Source organism: Lissotriton helveticus, chromosome 9 (assembly GCF_964261635.1).
Source record: "Lissotriton helveticus chromosome 9, aLisHel1.1, whole genome shotgun sequence".
Lineage (NCBI taxonomy): Eukaryota > Metazoa > Chordata > Amphibia > Caudata > Salamandridae > Lissotriton > Lissotriton helveticus.
Genome location: NC_136070.1, coordinates 330,982,941 through 331,000,944, shown reverse-complemented (window position 1 = coordinate 331,000,944; position 18,004 = coordinate 330,982,941). Strand labels below are relative to the sequence as shown.

Below are 18,004 nucleotides of genomic sequence, written 5' to 3'. Positions count from 1 at the left end.
GGAGGGCACCACTGTTGCCTTCCAGGCCCTGGCAATGTCTCGTTCGTTTGGCTAGAGTAAAACCTAAGAGCATTTGTAAACATTGCCCCTGATACCTTCCATGACATGCAGGAGAACACACTTGGGCGAGCAGGGAAGATTCCATCACAGAACTTCTGAAAGGCAGGATAGAACCCCTCTCCAGAACCGCGCCAGCGCGGAACAGTGCCATACATTATGGAGCAAGGTTCCCTCATCATGCGCACAATGAAGACACACTGGGGAAGCCACCACGCCCGCCCTGCCCAGCCTGACTCTGGTATAATACACCCTAGGGAGGCAGGGCCGGACTGGGAACCACAACCGGCCCTGGGAAAGTGCTCGGCCGGCCTCCCCCTCCCTACTCGGGGGGGTTGGAGGTGCCGCTGAGCTCTTAGACGGGGCCGGTTTTCAGCTGATTTTGGTACAGGGCCGATTTTGCAGCTATGCTGCAAAAACGGCCCTGTAACAAAAAAAAGGCCCCCAGGGGCCCAAAACCAGCCCACACCCTGTGGGATTGCCCGGTGCCCGCTATGGCCAGTCCTGCCCTGTATGGAGGTATTTAAACTGGATCAGTCGAAGACTCATTGCGATGGCCGCCCCAAGCGGGGAGACCAGGGCCTCCGTCCAATTTTCCTCTGGACATGTTTACCTTTAGAATTGGTTTTGTAGTGCCTGTCGAATTTGCAGCAAGGGCCCAGAAATAGTTCAGAAATCGTCTTTAAACTGTTTTTATCAGGTTAAAACGATTCTTTAGAATTATTCTGATTTTATACTTTAGCTGATTTCCTTTTTTTATGACAGCCAGTAATGGCCTATGCCAGCAGTCTACTGTGTGAATCAAATTCCAACTTGAAGTGAGAGCGCCACATGCTGAAGGCCAGAGTGGCTTTTCATCCTTATCTCGGAATGCCAAAGACACTGAGGACGACGACAAAGCGACTGCTTTCCCTTTTCCCTTACCCACAACAACACAAATAAAAAATCTCTGGAATGTTCACCGCATTGCTCTTTGTAGTGTGGAGCTTGTGCTCAGAGGATTTCTGCTTCACTAACAGGGCTAAAAACGTAATCATCTGTTGTCGTTAGACTCACCGCTTCAGTGAGAACATGAACGTCTGCCACATGGACTTTGTTGCCAGTAGTCAATACTACCTCATTGGCCAAGCAGGGCCCATGCCAGAGTTTCCAAAGCCTGCTGCTGAATCAACAGAGTGGATTATGTGACTGGGAAGAGGAAATGTAAATGCTACCCATTTGGTGCAAAACTGTATGAATCTCAGGAATAGAGACAGTGTAGCACTTAAAATATTTCTTATGTCTTGTGCTGCCTAAATGCCCATGCACATTCTGCTCTGTTAAGTCTGATGCTTCAAATTTGAATCATCCATTGGGAGAGTGTGGGTACAACTAGGGGCAGTGATGTTACGTTGCTTTGTTTTATCTGGAGTTTTAAAGAACTAAATATTACTGATTGTTTTTACTGCAGCCTCTGGCTACAGGAGTGGAATGGATTGTGGGACTAGGATTGGTATGTAATGGGAAAGTGAAAGTAGGTACCTTACTTTGGGTATGTGCACTATGACGAAGGAACGTTTCTCAATGTGAATTCTGAAGAGGTAATGCAGGCAGCGTCAGGGCTCTTGACCAATGTGTGCTTCAGGGCGACGCTTCAACCCCGAGTTTGGATTTACTAACCAAACCAATGAAGAAAAGCTAATTTGTCATAGTGCACATACCCAAAGTAAAGAATTTGCATGGTGTATGTTGAACACTCTGTGTTTCTAACTGACAGTATGACTGACTGATCAAAAGTGACTGTGATTAGACAGGGGATCATACAGTCCTGACGAAGGCCACCGACCCATAGTAGAATATAAAGATTGGCCGAAACATGTTGTCAATATTTGAAGTGATGGTTGGGCATAAGTTAATCCTATAGAACGGCAAACATAGTTTTTTTTTATCCTATATGGGGGACCCAGGAATAAAGTATCAGAACTGAGTGGGTACCCTTAAGGTTGTTTTAACCTATTGATAACCGCAAAAATGTAACTCCTCTTTAACAGTTGATAATCAACAAAATCCCTGTGCTCAACCCCTGCTGATGACTACACAGGGAGTGTAATTGCAGCCAGATGATTTGCTTTGTTTGTCGTAAGTTGGCAGGGTATGCCCAGACGTGGGTCCCTTGCTCACTTTGGCACTGGATTCAAGCTAGCCTAGCTGATGAGGGGTGTTACACCGAAACCGTTTCCAGGATGCTTTGTTCCGGTTCAGGGAAGACCTGGCTTGGCAGTTCGGGTAGATTGTTCCCTTGAGGCACAGGGTCAAGACTGATTTGCATATAGCTGGGTCTGAACCGAGGTGGCGAAGTTAGCTAAAGAATGATGATGGATTCAACCCAGATCTGTGACTGTGGTTGAGTGTCTGAAAAATGTCAACACTCCATCCATCATCTCCTTATGTTTGCCAGATGATGAGGGCCACAATTAGTGGGTGAGGGCATTTCTTCCCAAAGAAAGAGAGTTCTTAGATGGTCATTTGGTTTCTTTTCATCAACCTTTATATTGTGGGACTGCTAGTCTATCTTCATTGCATGTACTTCTGTTATTTGGAAATAGTGACTATTTTTGGTAGATCTAACATACAAATTAATGCAGTCTGCAAACCTGGTCACATGGCAAAAATGCTGCAAATGAATATTTTACCAGTATAGAACCTCGCAAAACACATAATGGAGCTACGCATTTTTCTATCACATGCCGTGAAAAATTGGCTATAATGAATATGATCTGTTATTCTTTTACTAAGCATTAAAAATAGCAATTACATTATTTGACTATTTTGTGTTAGGTTCATAGGCACTGCAGATGAATGCTATTAATGTATATATATATTTTTTTACAAATATGCAATCAAAATGGGAATTGTTCATTAGAATGTTATTGGTAAGAAAGTCAGTCTAGTCCCACAACCACCCACCCACTCAGTCACTTACTTGCCTGCCGACATACTGTAACAACTCATCCACTCTTTTATCCACTTTCAGTAGTTCAGTGGTCTATCCATTCATTTGCTTACACTCTTAACCACTTAAGGTATTCACTAATTCGCTTGTCAACTTACTTAATCATATGCTAGCTCACCCTTTGAAATACCCACTCATCCACCCATTTACTCTCAATAATTTCCCCCCACTGTCTCTTTAGAAGACATTGCTCTTGACAAGACTACCTCCTAATACCCTGCAATAGTAAGTGAGGCAGACAACTTACAAGGCACCAAGAGACATAATGGGCAAATGAGTGTAAGCACAGCTAGGGTAGTGTTGTTAGGGCCGCTATATCGATTAATGTCACCAAATGGTACGGTATTCTAGGAGGGAGCTGCAAACACATCCCTGGGTGTGGGGGTGTCATAATGCATTTTTTGCTTGTGGCCCCAATAATCCTTGCAGTATGGTACTAGAATATGGTAGCCTAAATATTGTGAGACAAAAATATTGAGTCCTAAATACTGTTTTCAAAAACATTGTATCCTTGGAAATAATAATAAAATATCTACACTCAATAGAGAGTCATGGGTCCTCTTGCAGAATTAGTTGAAGGACACAATGTGACTACTGTATCATACACCGATGATAGACAATTAAGTGTCACCTTATCTCAGAATCCGGCGCGCACAGTTGATCAATTCTCTCTATGGTTAGAGGAGCTAGCCACATGGATGTCCAACCACTTTTTGAAACTCAATGGTAACAAAACGGAGGTGCTGATATTAGGAAAGGCCCCCTCGATATGGACTTCAGCATGGTGGCCCTAGACATTTGGGCAAATACCTGCATCGAAAGCGGAAGTAAAGAATCTTGGGATCTGGCTTGATTCTAAACTAACGTTTGAAAGTCAAATCCGGAAGATGGCAGGGAAATGTTTCGGGACTCTTAAAGTCCTAAGGAAACTCTTTGACCTTTTACCCATCACTGCTAGGAAGACAATTGTACATGTCTTGGTCACCTCCCAGATGGACTATGGTAATATCCCCTATCTGGGAACATCTAAGAAAGAACCTGAACAAGCTCCAGTCGATCCAAAATGCGGTAGCATGCCTAGTTTTGAACCGCCTAAAAGAGCCGCGAGGGCCCTGGCAACCCTGCATTGGTTGCCTGTGGAGAAGAGGATCACGTTCAAGGCCCTGTGTTATTGTCACAGAATTCTGTGGAAAAAAGGACCATGATATCTCCAGTCTATGATAACTGCTTACAAACCGGTACGTAATCTAAGATCTTAAGGCATTGCACTGGTCACTGTGCCTGGAATATAGAAGATTAGGATGGGAGCTCGCTCCTTCGGATATCTCTCAGCCAAGATTTGGAATATTCTGCCAGTGGGACTAAGAACTGAATCTTGCAAAAACACTTTTCGCAAGAGATTAAAGACATGGCTGTTTCCACCTTCAAACTAGTACAGTGATCTTTGACTGCTGCCTTATGTTTCTGGACACTCTTCTTAAATAGTTTCCTGCCAACTTTACTGAGAGTTGGCGCCATCGCGGGGACACACCGATGGCGTAACCAGGCGCTTTATAAATTGTTAAGTAATAATTTTGCAAACCATATTTTGGCCACATATGTCAGAGGATATTTTTGCTATTGATATTCTGCCACCACCATCCTTGCACCGCCGTTCTACTGAGGTGTGATGTCATCAGTGCTGTTATCAGAGGTATGCTGTATTGTAGCAGCACTTATTTAGCACTTTCTGCCCCTATAATTCGTGATGGTATCACTTGACTGTGCTGAGCAATGCATAGCGGAGTTAATGAGAATTTGGAGATATTGTTTTTAGGAAACAATTACTATGCACGCCTGTTGTTTATGTACAATTGGGCGGCACGTCTGTTTAGTAAAGAAACGTCATGCTCCTTAACTGAAGTCTCCTTTCAGTGAAGTTGCATAAGTGTCCATTGAGTATGGTGCAGTAAAGAAAACAAAGTCGAGACTTCATTCGCATTAGTTTCAGGAACCCGACAAAAATGTTACGCAAGTGTCTTCACGCACAAACAGCTCGCCAAGCCCTGTCCTGGCCGCGGTTCACGCGGCAGCCCGGGCACCGCAGTGCAGCGCCTTTATCTGTTTTCACTCAGGCAAAGCGAAAGTCCCGGGGCCAAACTGACATCACCGGGTGTCATTGGGAAGAGGAGCCGGGGCTGGGTGTGGGCAGGCCGCATGGCAGGAAGCTCCCGCCGCTCCCACCAATGGCTGTCAGGTGCACGCCGCTTGTCAGACTGGTTATGGCGAGGACATGTGACACTGTTTCAAAGCAGCCCTCTGCCAACACCCTCCAGCGCCCAGAGGTGCAGGAATCCGCCAAGCTGCAGAGTTCCTGATAAGTCGGGACTTGTTCAAGCTTCGTGCTGCCGCTCTCTGGACTTTTTTTTTCTAAGAACTCGCAGTATCACCAAGGAGACCGTCCCGGGGATCCGTCGTGCTTTTCCGGAAGTGTGCAGCGTGCGGGGCGACGGGACATTACTAACTGCATGAAGTTCATGAAAGCGAACAGGCTGTTGTCGTCGTCCACCGTGACCTGAAAAAGCCCTCCGCCTCCGCCGCAAAATGAGATCCGGGACGCGGTGACGCGAAACTGCGACAACATCCAACTGCTCGGTGAGACACGCAATGCAGGTCTGTCCGCGCAATTGCGATGGGCGGACTTTTGCATTTTTTAAGCAAGCCCACATATGTATTGTATCATATTTATATGTTACAGAACTGATGGTAGTAACAGTAGCTGTGGTAGTTTTGCTTTCCGTAGAAAGGGCGTTTTTGCTTTGCTAATAGTTACTTCAATGTGTCAAAGTTTTCGTATGGCAACATTTGCGCAGATTCATCATGGGTAGCGAATAGTAAAGTTAAGGGGGAAGAGTCAAGAAAGAAACAGCCACCTTTTTACCTCACGTAGGAACTTGTGTTGTCCGCTACAGTAATGAACTACATCAATTAATTATATCAAACTTGGTAAGGAACTACAACTTTTTTCACAATAGATAGACGCTTTTTGTAGTTTAGTGTAAATTCATTGAGTAGGTTTTGTGATATTTGCACTTTGAAATTTGGTATTTGCAATTTTCATCAGTCAGATTAGAATAATTCTGAGAGATTTTATTGCTTAGTGACAAGTTTAATATATCTTTTCCTCCATCTGCAATGTGCATATTTAGCACACAGGAAAACATTTTTGTGTGGAGAGATAGGGACATGAGACCATTGTGGCACCCTGCCAGTGTTTACTTCTACAAGAGACAGAGCAGTGCTGTCCTTGAGGAATGCTCCACCTTGCTGCACTCCTCACCCTGAGCTGATAGAAACACCTAACCACCTCCCAATGCTTCAACCGAATATGTTAAAGATGCATGATAAAACTCACACGAATCCCGCACATTTTTCTAAACCGATCTTATTCTCTCAATGCCACTAAATCTCGAATTTTTCACTACAGGGACCACTCATTCAGCAGGGCACGCTTAGCTCACAGCCTTGTCTACTATTAAAAAGGTAAGACCTTTACCTTGAATGGACAGTTTTTTTATAAGTTTTGAGGCGACTTCAAGCCAACTTTCCACAGTGTAGGTTTAGAAATAAGAGAAACCTGGAATAAAATTAGTTCCACAGAGTTGGCTGCCCTGCTTGAGAACACCTTCTCGCAATTAATTGACACCCATCCCATTGGTAGTATTCTTAAAGTGGACAACTGACTTATTTAATTCCACAGATTCTTTAGCTCATATGGGAAAAAGGATATCAAGGAGATCTCCTCTGTCATAACCTTTGTACAACTCTGCGTTGAAAAGATGGAAAGAAGATTGGGAAGCAAATGTAGAGATGGTTATCTGTTGGAGGATAACATGCTCTACAAAAACAAACTTCAGGCATAGTATCATTTGGTGAAAATCACAAAATCTTACTTGTTCAAGAAGAAGGTCTTGAACGCACCTAATTCAACTAGAGAGGTCTTCAATTTGCATAAAAGTAAAGCCCAGTTCAATGCGGAAAATAATGCCAGAACTCCATCACAAGAGTTATGTGATAATATATACTGTATTTTTTTTTTCACACCCAAATTGTTAGTCTGGTGGTTGCCAACGAGTAATGAAGACCTTCCAATTTTTGGGGCAAGTTTTACACCAGACTCAGAAATGGAGGTGGAACATGTCTTTTCGTCCATCTCATCCTCCTCTTCACCTGATGTTGCTTCTGCTTTGCAGTTAAACAAAAAGCTGCCACCACTCTGGCTCCTGCACTGTCTTGCTGTGTAATTCCTCCCTAATGTCAGGATGCATCCCTGGTCACTGGAAAGCTGCTGTGGTCACACATTACTAAAACTCTTGCTAGATCTCAAGGTGTTATGTAAAAATATGCCAATATTGCTGTTACCAACCTATGCCACAATCACTAAAACCTCAGTGCACTGCAGCTGATGAAGTTTATGCAAGCAAGTGGCTTATTATATTTGGCACAATAGGCCTTCCACAAAGTTTTCAGTACGGAAACAGTCTTGGTTAAAGTGATAGATGACAACAGGCAGATCAGATATCAAAAGGGTGTCTGTTCTCTGATTTTATTAGATCTATCAGTGCAGCTGTGTTAAACGCAATTTTTTTCAATTTTTGATCAAATATCTGACTGACTCTGGCATGGGGTGATGGGGACAACCTTAAATGGTTAACTGCCTTTTTACAAGACCACGGCCTTGCTGAATTTAGGTAATCTCCAAACAGATTTTTCAAGGGTTACAAAAGGCTCAGTATTGAGCCCCACCTTTTCACCCTATACATGAAGCCTAGTTGATAAAATCCTTCAAAGTCATGTTTTCACCTACTCTGATGACACCCAGCTTAGAGTTAGACTCAATGGGACTTCCATGAAAGCCACATCTAATCGTAACAACTGCCTACATGAAGTGTGTAGCTGAATAGAAACCAACTCACTGCCCCTTAATGGGGTTAAACGGAAGTGGTGGTTTTCCGTCCGGAATCTGCGTGGTCATCTGAGTGTTGGACAACAAATTAAGGAACACTCCCAGTGCCAGTATCCTATGCATGTAACCTTAGAATTGTAATTGATAAATATTTAAATTTTGAGCTACATGTTAAAACTACTTGTTCAGCTGCTTCTGACTACTTAATGTAATCAAAAAATTCTCCCTTTCATCTCTAAATCAGCGAAAGGAGACATGGTCCAAGCTCTCATCATCTCACAGACAGTCTACTGTAATTGGGTAAGGGCACTGTCACATCTTATTTACCGTCTTTGGCTATTACAGAATGCAGCTGCAAGACTAGTTTTGAGGTGGAGAAGACACGCTCCCATATTTAACAATCGGGACAATCTTCACTGGCTTCACATAAGATGAAGATGCCAGTTCAAAGAATTATGCTTTTACCACAAAACAATATATGACAGTTGTCAATCGACATACACAAATTCCAGCTTTTTTTTACAGTCCTTCTAGAGAATTAAGATCTAATCATGGTTGCTTAGTTGTCACTCCTAGATTCAGTTAACCCAGATAGGGTGGTCATAGTTGTTACTATGGCCAAGATCTGGAATGCTCTACCCTAATTGATTTGGCTACAGACAAATTTGCTGATGTTTAGAAAACAAGTGAAAACTTTCTTGTTTGCACATAAGGGGGAGCTAAAGTTATAATCGCCTTCACCTTGATTGGTGGACGCGCGGAGCATGCTGTTTGGGCCAGGAGTTCCCCTTCTTCAAATGCACAGATCCTAATCAGGAAGTAGTCGTTTTGTGCTACACAGATGTCAAATCAAATAAAATCAATTGTTGCAGTACAAAGTGGGAGAGAGCGGGCGGTCCTGAGAAGTGGCAAAATGTTCTTTGTTATGAGAAGAAAAAAAATGTCAACTTGCAAAATGTATTAACGAGGTGCACATTTGGTAACCTGAAAATATTAAATATGCAAATGATGTAGTTATGTTTTAATTAGCGTTGAAAATGAATTTTTTTGTTTGTTGATAAGATTAGCACTGTCTAACATACTTCATGAAATTAGGAGGTCACTTAGCATGCTTAGATTTCTTTTGCTATCAAATTACATGCAGGTCTGTCAGGCGGATGCAAAACCAGTGTTTAGTGCTGTTTGGCAGATGTGCATTTGCCGCACATTAATCCAGTGCTGTAATTTCAGGTTTTCCGTTGATCAGTCGAGCAGCAAAGTTTGAGAAAACATTTTTATAAGGCATTGTTTTGCTAATAACTTTCGTGCAGTTTGACAGAATTCCGTTCCACGTGAGATACAAGGACTGGGCTTAACATGCTGCCTGCCAAGCTTCATGCAGACTTGTGAAACAGTGCTAACGTTTTTTCCCCATGAAACGTTTTTTTACCCCTTCCGGTCTTTAACTTTGTCATAAGTCAGGCCAAGGGGCCACTGCACGCTACTTAAACCCCTGTGCGCTACTAAAGGTTGTTTCATTGCTTGCTGATTTGGTTAAATGGGGGTGGACCTTACATACAGTTGAACGCCATATGCAGCTGGTTTGTGCATGACAGACCGTGCACAGGCCCAAAGGCCAAGTGCCTCTGCAACCCACTACTGGTGCTGGATCTGACTACAGAGCTCGGGTGGGACCAGCACAGGGCTTCTGCTCAGATCCTGCTGCGCTCAGCCAAAAGTCAGGGGCCACTGCTAGTTGGATTATATAGTGAAGAATATCACTGTAAATACTCTTTCTTAAAGTAGTGTTCTGAATAAGTACTCTGAAGAAAAGGACAAACAATTGTTTAAAAAAAAAACGAGTTTCCTTTAATAAGCTTCAATTGAAGAGATGTTAAGATTAAGATTTGTACTTTACCAAGCGCTGTAATTTGTCGGTTATGGTAGCAACAAATCGTATCTGGCTTAAGGCCTGGTCTTGACCTTACACCCAAGGATATTGGCGTGGGCTCAGGGCCTGGCTTAAGGTAAGGTGATATGTGATGTACCAGTAATGTCATCGTTGAAGTGGATAGTTATGTCATCAGTGATGTCAATAATTTCCTTAGTGAAGTCATCCATGACATCAAGTGTGAGGTCATGAGCAGTACATTGGAGTCAGTTATTGCTGCGTTGCTAACCATAACTGGCACATTTCTGAGCTTTTTAGAGTGGAGATCATAGCCATAATGTCCCCAGTGGCAGCTGACCCAATGAAGAGGTGGTGAGTCGGGTGGAGGGGGCTGGGAGGCTAATAATTAATAATAAAAAAAACACTTACCTGAAGCCGCCAGCTGCATTGCTCCTCACGCCTCAGTGTTCTGATGTGCTGCTTCCTGGTCCCAGCAGGCACTGGGACAGCATCAGACTCCCTTAGCAAACCCCACACTGCTCTCATTCTATGAGAACAGTGCAGGGATTAGCCTGAGTGGGCTGAGAACGCTCTCCGCTCAGGATAGGGAGTCTGTGCTGTTTCTCCAGCCCGGCTGTTCAAAACAGCCGGGTTGGAGAAACCTAAGTGCTCAGGTGTGTTTGGCCGGCCTGAGACTGCCGGCCAAACACACATGCACACTTAGAAGAGCACATAGCACACCTCCTCCCCCCTCCTATGGCCAGACCTGCCCCTCACTGCACAAGCTGGCTCAGAGCCGGCCAACGAAAAAGAAAACAATTATGGTATATCATTTTATTTTTCACCTGCTGGCTCTGAGCCAGTGGTGCGACGCTCCTCCACCATTGCGGAGCAGCCGCCCCTGATTATGTCCCTTAAATTAAGTTTTTTTAGGAGATAGATTTTTTTTTTTACAGAGTTTTCTATAGCACAAACTTGACCCGTATCGGGTATCAGAGCGTTTTACATAGCACCACCAGTTGTATTACATGAGGACACAACCATTTTTTTTGTTTGTTTGTTAGGCTCAGGCAGATTAAGTGATTTGCCCAGAATCACAGGATGTTCAGCGTCATTGCCGAGACTCGAACCCAGTTCCCCAGATTCGAAGTCAACCGCCCTAGCCGTTAGGCCAACGATAGATAGATAGATAGATAGATAGATAGATAGATAGATAGATAGATAGATAGATAGATAGATAGATAGATAGATAGATAGATAGATAGATAGATAGATAGATAGATAGATAGATAGATAGATAGATAGATAGATAGATAGATAGATATGTAATTCATGTAATCCTAAATCCTTATGTATCGCAACTTGTTCTTATGTAAAGCGCTCTGACACCTTCGGGTAATGTTCGCGCTATATAAAATTGCATTAAATAAATAGATAGATAGATAGATAGATATGTAATTCATGTAATCCTAAATCCTTATGTAACGCAACTTGTTCTTATGTAAAGCGCTCTGACACCTTCGGGTAATGTTCGCGCTATATAAAATTGCATTAAATAAATAGATAGATAGATAGATAGATAGATAGATAGATAGATAGATAGATAGATAGATAGATAGATAGATATGTAATTCATGTAATCCTAAATCCTTATGTAACGCAACTTGTTCTTATGTAAAGCGCTCTGACACCTTCGGGTAATGTTCGCGCTATATAAAATTGCATTAAATAGATAGATAGATAGATAGATAGATATCCTGTACCAGGATAATGGTTTTAAGGATTAGGAGTAAGTCAGGAGTCGTGGTGATAATTCATGATATGTGACAGTGTTTGCCTTGTCTCCAGGGTGACAGCAGATCCTGTTAGATCTGCATGCCACGAGTTGGAATCCACTCGGTCGAAAGTAAACCGGGGACCCCAACAACGAGTACCGTTGAGTGGGTTATAAAGAACACCTAACACGTTTGGAAATGGCTGTTGCATTTGGGGTTGTTTCACTTACTACATGGTTACTAACGACTGAAATGATATACTGATAACACTAATAAACTCCTCTCTTTGAGTCGAGGGCAGGCGGGGGCCCCTCGCTGCCATGGCTCCAGCGTTGGACCCGCCAGGGCGCGGGTCTGCCGTGTTCTGAAAGTTTACTTTGCTGTTAGTCTTGAGTGCGATCAGTGTTGTGAATAATTTATAGGCGGCATGAATGAGCTCATTAGTCACCTTTTCAGAGTTTAAATGAGTCGGGTGCCTGTTGCTGCACGCGCCTTCTGTTCGGCGGCACGGCACAATAACCGTTTGGCAGTTGGCTGGCTAGCAGGAGGGCAGCTGGCCCTGCATTCAGCCCCCCATTTGCTTTTGTGCATCCATAAAGGACCCTCATTACTGGCTACATTAGTCCCCGGTAACCTTTGCATATTTGCATTTTTTCACTCGCAATACTTTCGCAAATCATATCGCGCGCGTTGAAGTGGTTTTATCAGTTGGAGACAAAGTTAACTTTGGCGAGGTTTTTTTGTGTTACATTTTGGACTTTGCACTCTGTGCGTAAGATTACAGATGTGGCTAATATCTGTGTGTGTTGAGTGAAAACGGCTGGTCGGTGCTTCAGAGAGCTACTTGGAACGTCGTGTTTTATTTATTTTTGTATTTCCATCTTTCAAAGAGTGGTGCGATTTAATACTTTTCCAGTTTTTTTTTCAAACAAATGAGGTTTTTATAGCATTTTAATCTAAAGTTCAGTTGTGTGTGCATACAACTACATATATATGTGGCAGCCTTAGGGGGTACAACAATGTAGTATGACCTATAGGCATATCATGCCCTTGAGAGCACCCTAAGTTGTTATGTTAGAACCACATATTGTAGTTTACATCGTCATGCATGAAAAGTATGGCTAGACCCACAAATACAGATACCATAGAGGGCACAGCAAGCTTTTTTTATCAGGCCAAATGTCGCTGGAGAAGCTGCAGAGAGTACATGTCAACTGTCAAAGTTGATCTCCCTATGGAGAGGCGACGGCTACTGTCAGTCTTTTGTGCAGAACATTGCAACATTTCAGATTTCCTATAAAGGCCAGACCTCCTCCTGCGCAGCACCTAGGACTCTCCTGAACACAACAGTAAAAGGGCCTAACAATGACTGTGCAATACGGGCAGAGGGGTGCAGCGGGGGAAGCAAATCTAGAAGAAGCTTCAACTGATTAACAACATTCTGGGGGCACATCAGCTGGTGATTCCAATTCGTAATCACGTCTGTTGTTTAGTTTTGCCATGACAACATGGAAAAAAAGACAATTCATTCACAATTAATATTATTCGGCAGCATATGACCATTAATCACAATGAAACTAACACAGGCGAGTTTCTAAATTAATTAATATAACTTAATTGTTGGGCTCAAGGCTCTCTAAGGGCGTTCCGTATTAGCGCTCAAGAGCTCTTTGTAGATCCTGCACTGTTTTTTATAGCAATTTTTTTAGCTATTAATATCTCATCTGTGTGTGTGAGTGATCCACTGCTTAACACATTTCCTGACTACAATGGCATGGCATTATATCTGGGGTGACTCCCACCCAAGTGCTAGTTCCAACGACGAAGGGCAGTGGTCGCTGGCAGGTGCAAATACAAATTTTGTTTTTATGACGTCCTCTAGCTGTTCAAATATAGTCTTCTTTCCACTCTAAGTCAGCAGCCACCATAGCACAAGAGACTGCATTTTCCAGGGGTTGGTCTTTGATGTTATTGTAGTATCAGTTTCTCATCTCTCTCAGCATATCCGTACCCATCTAAGAAACATTTCTATTAAACTTCTCCAATTTAACCTTCTTCCAAATAGTTTGATTATGTCTCCCCAGGGACCAACTACATCACTTGGTAAAATAACAGTTTTCTTAATTGTTTTCTGAAAAGGATGTCTACTTTTGTACCAAATACAGAGACAGTTCAGTGACTGGGTTGAACATGGATATGCACCAATAGGAAAAATAACGAGTTTTTCTCTAATATCAACTAGGAAGTCCTAGAAGCTTCTACTAATCAAGTGCTCGGAATTAATATTCAGATTCTATAAACTTGAGATCATGGCGATCTTTCTGGTAGAGCTTTTTTTCTACAAAGTGAAATAACCTTATGAATGTTAAAGGTCCTAAATCTTATTATTTAACTACTTTACATGGTTTGTGCCTTCCATGTCAGGTCTTCAGCGTCTGTTACCACAAAATAATCAATACTTTTAACGTCTTTATTTAGCATTTTACAACTTCGAAAATGCCCTTCTTATGAAGCATTCTAAAAACATCCACAATGAAATTCAACTTGATCACATTGTATTGATTCTGTCGCTCTGCATCTTCAACTTAGGGGCAAGGAGAAGAGCAAGTATTCAAGAGAGATATTGTATTGCTCCTGACAGACATTGTCTACCTTCTTTAACATATTTCCAATTATTATTATAACATTCTATGCTGCCCACATTAAATATTTACCACTGTGGTCTTTTCTATTTAGATTGTTCTGGTGGCAGTCATGTTAGTCAATCTTAGAATTATCCATAAAATAACTTCTCTCAATTGGTCCATTTGTAATTTGGAGCCTGTGAATCAATGTACGGAGCAACCAGATCCCATGAGGTTTGTCTTCTTTTACATAACCACCATTGGTTTAACACACAGTGCCCCTTAGATCTTTCAATATAGTGAGTACTGATTCTTTGTTCCTCATCTTGATCTTGCGTCTTCAGCTAGATTGAGACAGAATGCCCTTTGACCACCTCTCTACCTCATAACAACAGAATCCAAGGACATTAGGCTTTCTTTAAGTACGTTATGAAGATGTTGAAGGAAGTGGTGCACAAGATTATTCACTTGTAGGTTTTGAAGAAATCAGTCACCTCCCCGTAGGGCTAGAGCACCGTTGAGACGATTTGCCTTTATGCTTTAACCTTTGTCTGGCAAATTCCTTTTGGTGCTAAAGAATACTTAGGAAGATATAGACTGATTGAAATCTCGGTGGATGGGTTACTCTGTCACATCCGAAATATAAATCCAATAGGATATAATGAGATTTATATTTCGGAGGGCGGGATTTCCGTCACTGTTGTGATGGAGCAACCCTACGGCCGAGATCTAAATCAGGCCCATAGATATCAACAGAATTGAACCCTTAATTCAAATTAATAATGATAGCATAAAATTCTTAGCTAGTAGCAAGACATTTAATTCATGACTTCTTAATGCTACACAGGTATGTCCTTAACAGATTCAACAAAAGAGAGGGGGGGACCAAGGAGCCAATAAAGGTCCAGTGTCCATGCTCCTAAACCAAATCTGTTCACAAAAAGAGGACAAAGTTCCTATACCAGGGTGCAAAAGTCACCCACGTATCTGAGTGCAAATAGTCACCCATACATTAAAAACAGGGAAGAATGGGGAAAAGTAATCCTAGGTAAAAAATACCCTGATGGGAGAGGGAAAGATATACTACATCCTCTGCTGCCCTCACCCACCCCGGAGGATGTCATGCTTCATCATCGGGCAATTTTGCTCCTCGTTGGGCCGGCGCTGCAATTCCCTACGGGTCCCCGAAGGGTCACTTTATCAGAGATCTTTTAGAGGATTAGCCGGATGTTGCATGCAGGTGTGTGGGGAAGGGTAAGGGAGGGTAAATCAATTACGTGCAAACATGATAGTGTGATAAAATCAAGGGTATGGAAGCAGCGACAAGATTGTCTAGGTAACCCTTGGCAGTTAAAAGAACTGCTTAAAAATGACTGACCCCACAAGGCCCACTATGCCTGGGTGTCACTAGTCAAGGTCAACATGTTTCGTGCCTCTATCGCCCGTAGGTCATTGGCGCTTCGTCAGGACCAAAAACAAAGTGAAGTGCACGTGAGTAAAATACATAAAAGTTAAAATGAGAACCCTCTTATCTCATCCAGGGCGGATCAGGAGACCTGTGTCCCCACTATGTGGTTGTAGCTGTTACATTGAAGCTGCTCCTGGATGATACCCTCTTATCTCATCCAGGGCGGATCAGGAGACCTGTGTCCCCACTATGTGGTTGTAGCTGTTACATTGAAGCTGCTCCTGGATGATACCTGCATGGACAACGATTGCGCAGATCACTGAAGCCTTAGAGATCACTGGGTTTGATTGTGCAACTTCGAAAGTCATTGCCAGTGTCTTTGTTCCTGCAGGCATCTATGTTCGTGCTCAGACGTCCAAAACTCGGTTCAAAATAATCCAAGATAGCCACCGGCAACATGAGTACGCTGCGCTTCAGTGACTCTACGTTCGCACTCAGCAAAAATGATGGAGGAGCTTGAAAACGAAGTGACGAAGTAGTCAACAGCTTTGAAGAGAGGTTGGCGGGGAATGACAGCAACCTAGAAGGTAAAAGAGCTCCAGAGGCACCAAACAAGATAGAGGCACGCAGCGCGGAAGCGCGCCGCGTGGCTCCAGGAACGTCAGTGCATGCTGGGTAGAGAGAGAGACGCAGCTCAGAATGCAGAAGACGTCATCGGGAACAGAGTAGCTGGCCAGCAGAGATGACGGTGAGAGCGCGAGAAGGCTTTGAGTGCGCTCGAGCAACATTTCAAATATGTGAGGACGTCAGTTGAACTGCCATGAGTAGAGTGAGCCAAAGATGAGGCAAAAAGGTGTAAATGTCCTTAACAGACCCTGTATATCTTTAGGCCGGGAGAAAGCCAGTTAAAAGGAAGCTGTGTTACACACACTCATTACATTGAACCATGTCCCTTGGGCAGTCTTTCTGCTGAGGGGCAGGCTCTTTAACCAGAATATTGCCACTTTGCTTTTCACCAGAGGTAGTGCAGTCAGTCTCCTGGACAGTCTAGGATAGTACTTCATTTATCCTAACATATCCTAGCAACGCAATAGGTAGTAAGTACAATGACAAGCGCGAGCATCGAGGAGCGCGCACTTCGGACCCGGCCCCCCGGCCCCCGCCCCCTACCTCATCTAAGCTAGGGGCGGCCGGTCTGCCCCAATGGGCGACCGGCCGCTTAACTCTTCCGGGGTTGGAAGACACACTTCCGGTGGGACAGAGGGCGGAGCATGGGGACCTATTTAGGTTCCAGGGGCAGGGACCCCGGCCTCTCCTTCCTCTGTTCCACCGGATCGGTGGCGGCCTCCCAGAAAAGCGTCTCCCTCCTACCTCCTCAAGTGTAGTTTTAACTCCCACCCTCCCGTCCCTTTAGCTCAGTGGATTGGAGGGGCGTGTTGTGGTAGAAAGACCTTGGAACAGTAAAATTGACCGACGGAATGGACGGGAGTCCGCCTTGCGTACTCCCTAGGCCAGCACTGAGGGGGGAGACGGTAAGCTTTCCGCTGGAAAATATGGCCCCGGCTGGGGAGGCTAGGGCGACAGGTTACGAGCCTCCTGGGTTCCTGGTCAGCCTGGTGGTCGGAGGGTGGGCCCCTGGAGAAGGCGGACAAGGATCAGAGGTTGGGGGCCCACTCCTCATGGGGCGCAGGTGGGTTCCACCTCGCGTGGATGCATGGCATGGAAGTTGGGAGCTGGATGCCCCCTTAGTGCTGGAGGATTAGAATCTTAATCTTGCTGAAGAAGATCTGGAAGTCAAGAATAAAATTGTGTTGATAACTGTATATAATGAATTTTGAAATGCCTTGTCATGTTTATGAAGTGTCAAATATTAAACATGGCCGTTTTACACCCACATAAATCTCTGTCGATGATTCTCAAGTGGGTTGTCAGGTTACAAGGAGGGAGCGGGGAGCATGCTGGGGGATCCGGGTCCTAAGGGATAGCATTTCAAGTCTCACTCATTTTACCCCTCTCTCTCTTTCGACTTTACCAGGCAGAACCTTCCACGCACCTTAAGGATGGGAGGGCATCAGGGAAATATTAGATGTTTGTCACCAAGCTTTGACAGCATGAAACATACCCTGTGGATAAATGATGGAAACAAAAACGACAATGATTCCAAAAGGCCTGGGAGACAAAACTGCTAAGGAGCAGAGGGGCCTCATCTCCTGTCATACTCTAATATTCCGGTCTATTAGTCTAGTCATTAATAGAATATAGCTTATCTACTTTTTTCCCAAAAGATTGCCAGGGAAGGCCTATTGTGGAATCGTGTGTAGGGGGACAAATCA

The 18,004-nt window shown here is 43.7% G+C and overlaps 1 protein-coding gene across 10 annotated transcripts in view; it reads left to right on the top strand.

Annotated features, from left to right (window-relative positions):
* FOXN3 (forkhead box N3) overlaps positions 1 to 18,004 on the top strand; it is an 884,367-nt gene that overhangs the window by 516,004 nt on the left and 350,359 nt on the right. For 2 of the 10 annotated variants that reach the window (XM_078660031.1, XM_078660032.1), the window contains exon 1: positions 5,266 to 5,683. The exons of 6 other annotated variants lie outside the window; for them this stretch is intronic. The gene's annotated coding sequence lies outside the window, so the exon portion shown is untranslated. Of the gene's footprint in view, positions 1 to 5,265; positions 5,702 to 18,004 lie in introns of those variants that run through there. 2 more of the 10 variants (XM_078660033.1, XM_078660037.1) reach the window with 2 other exon arrangements.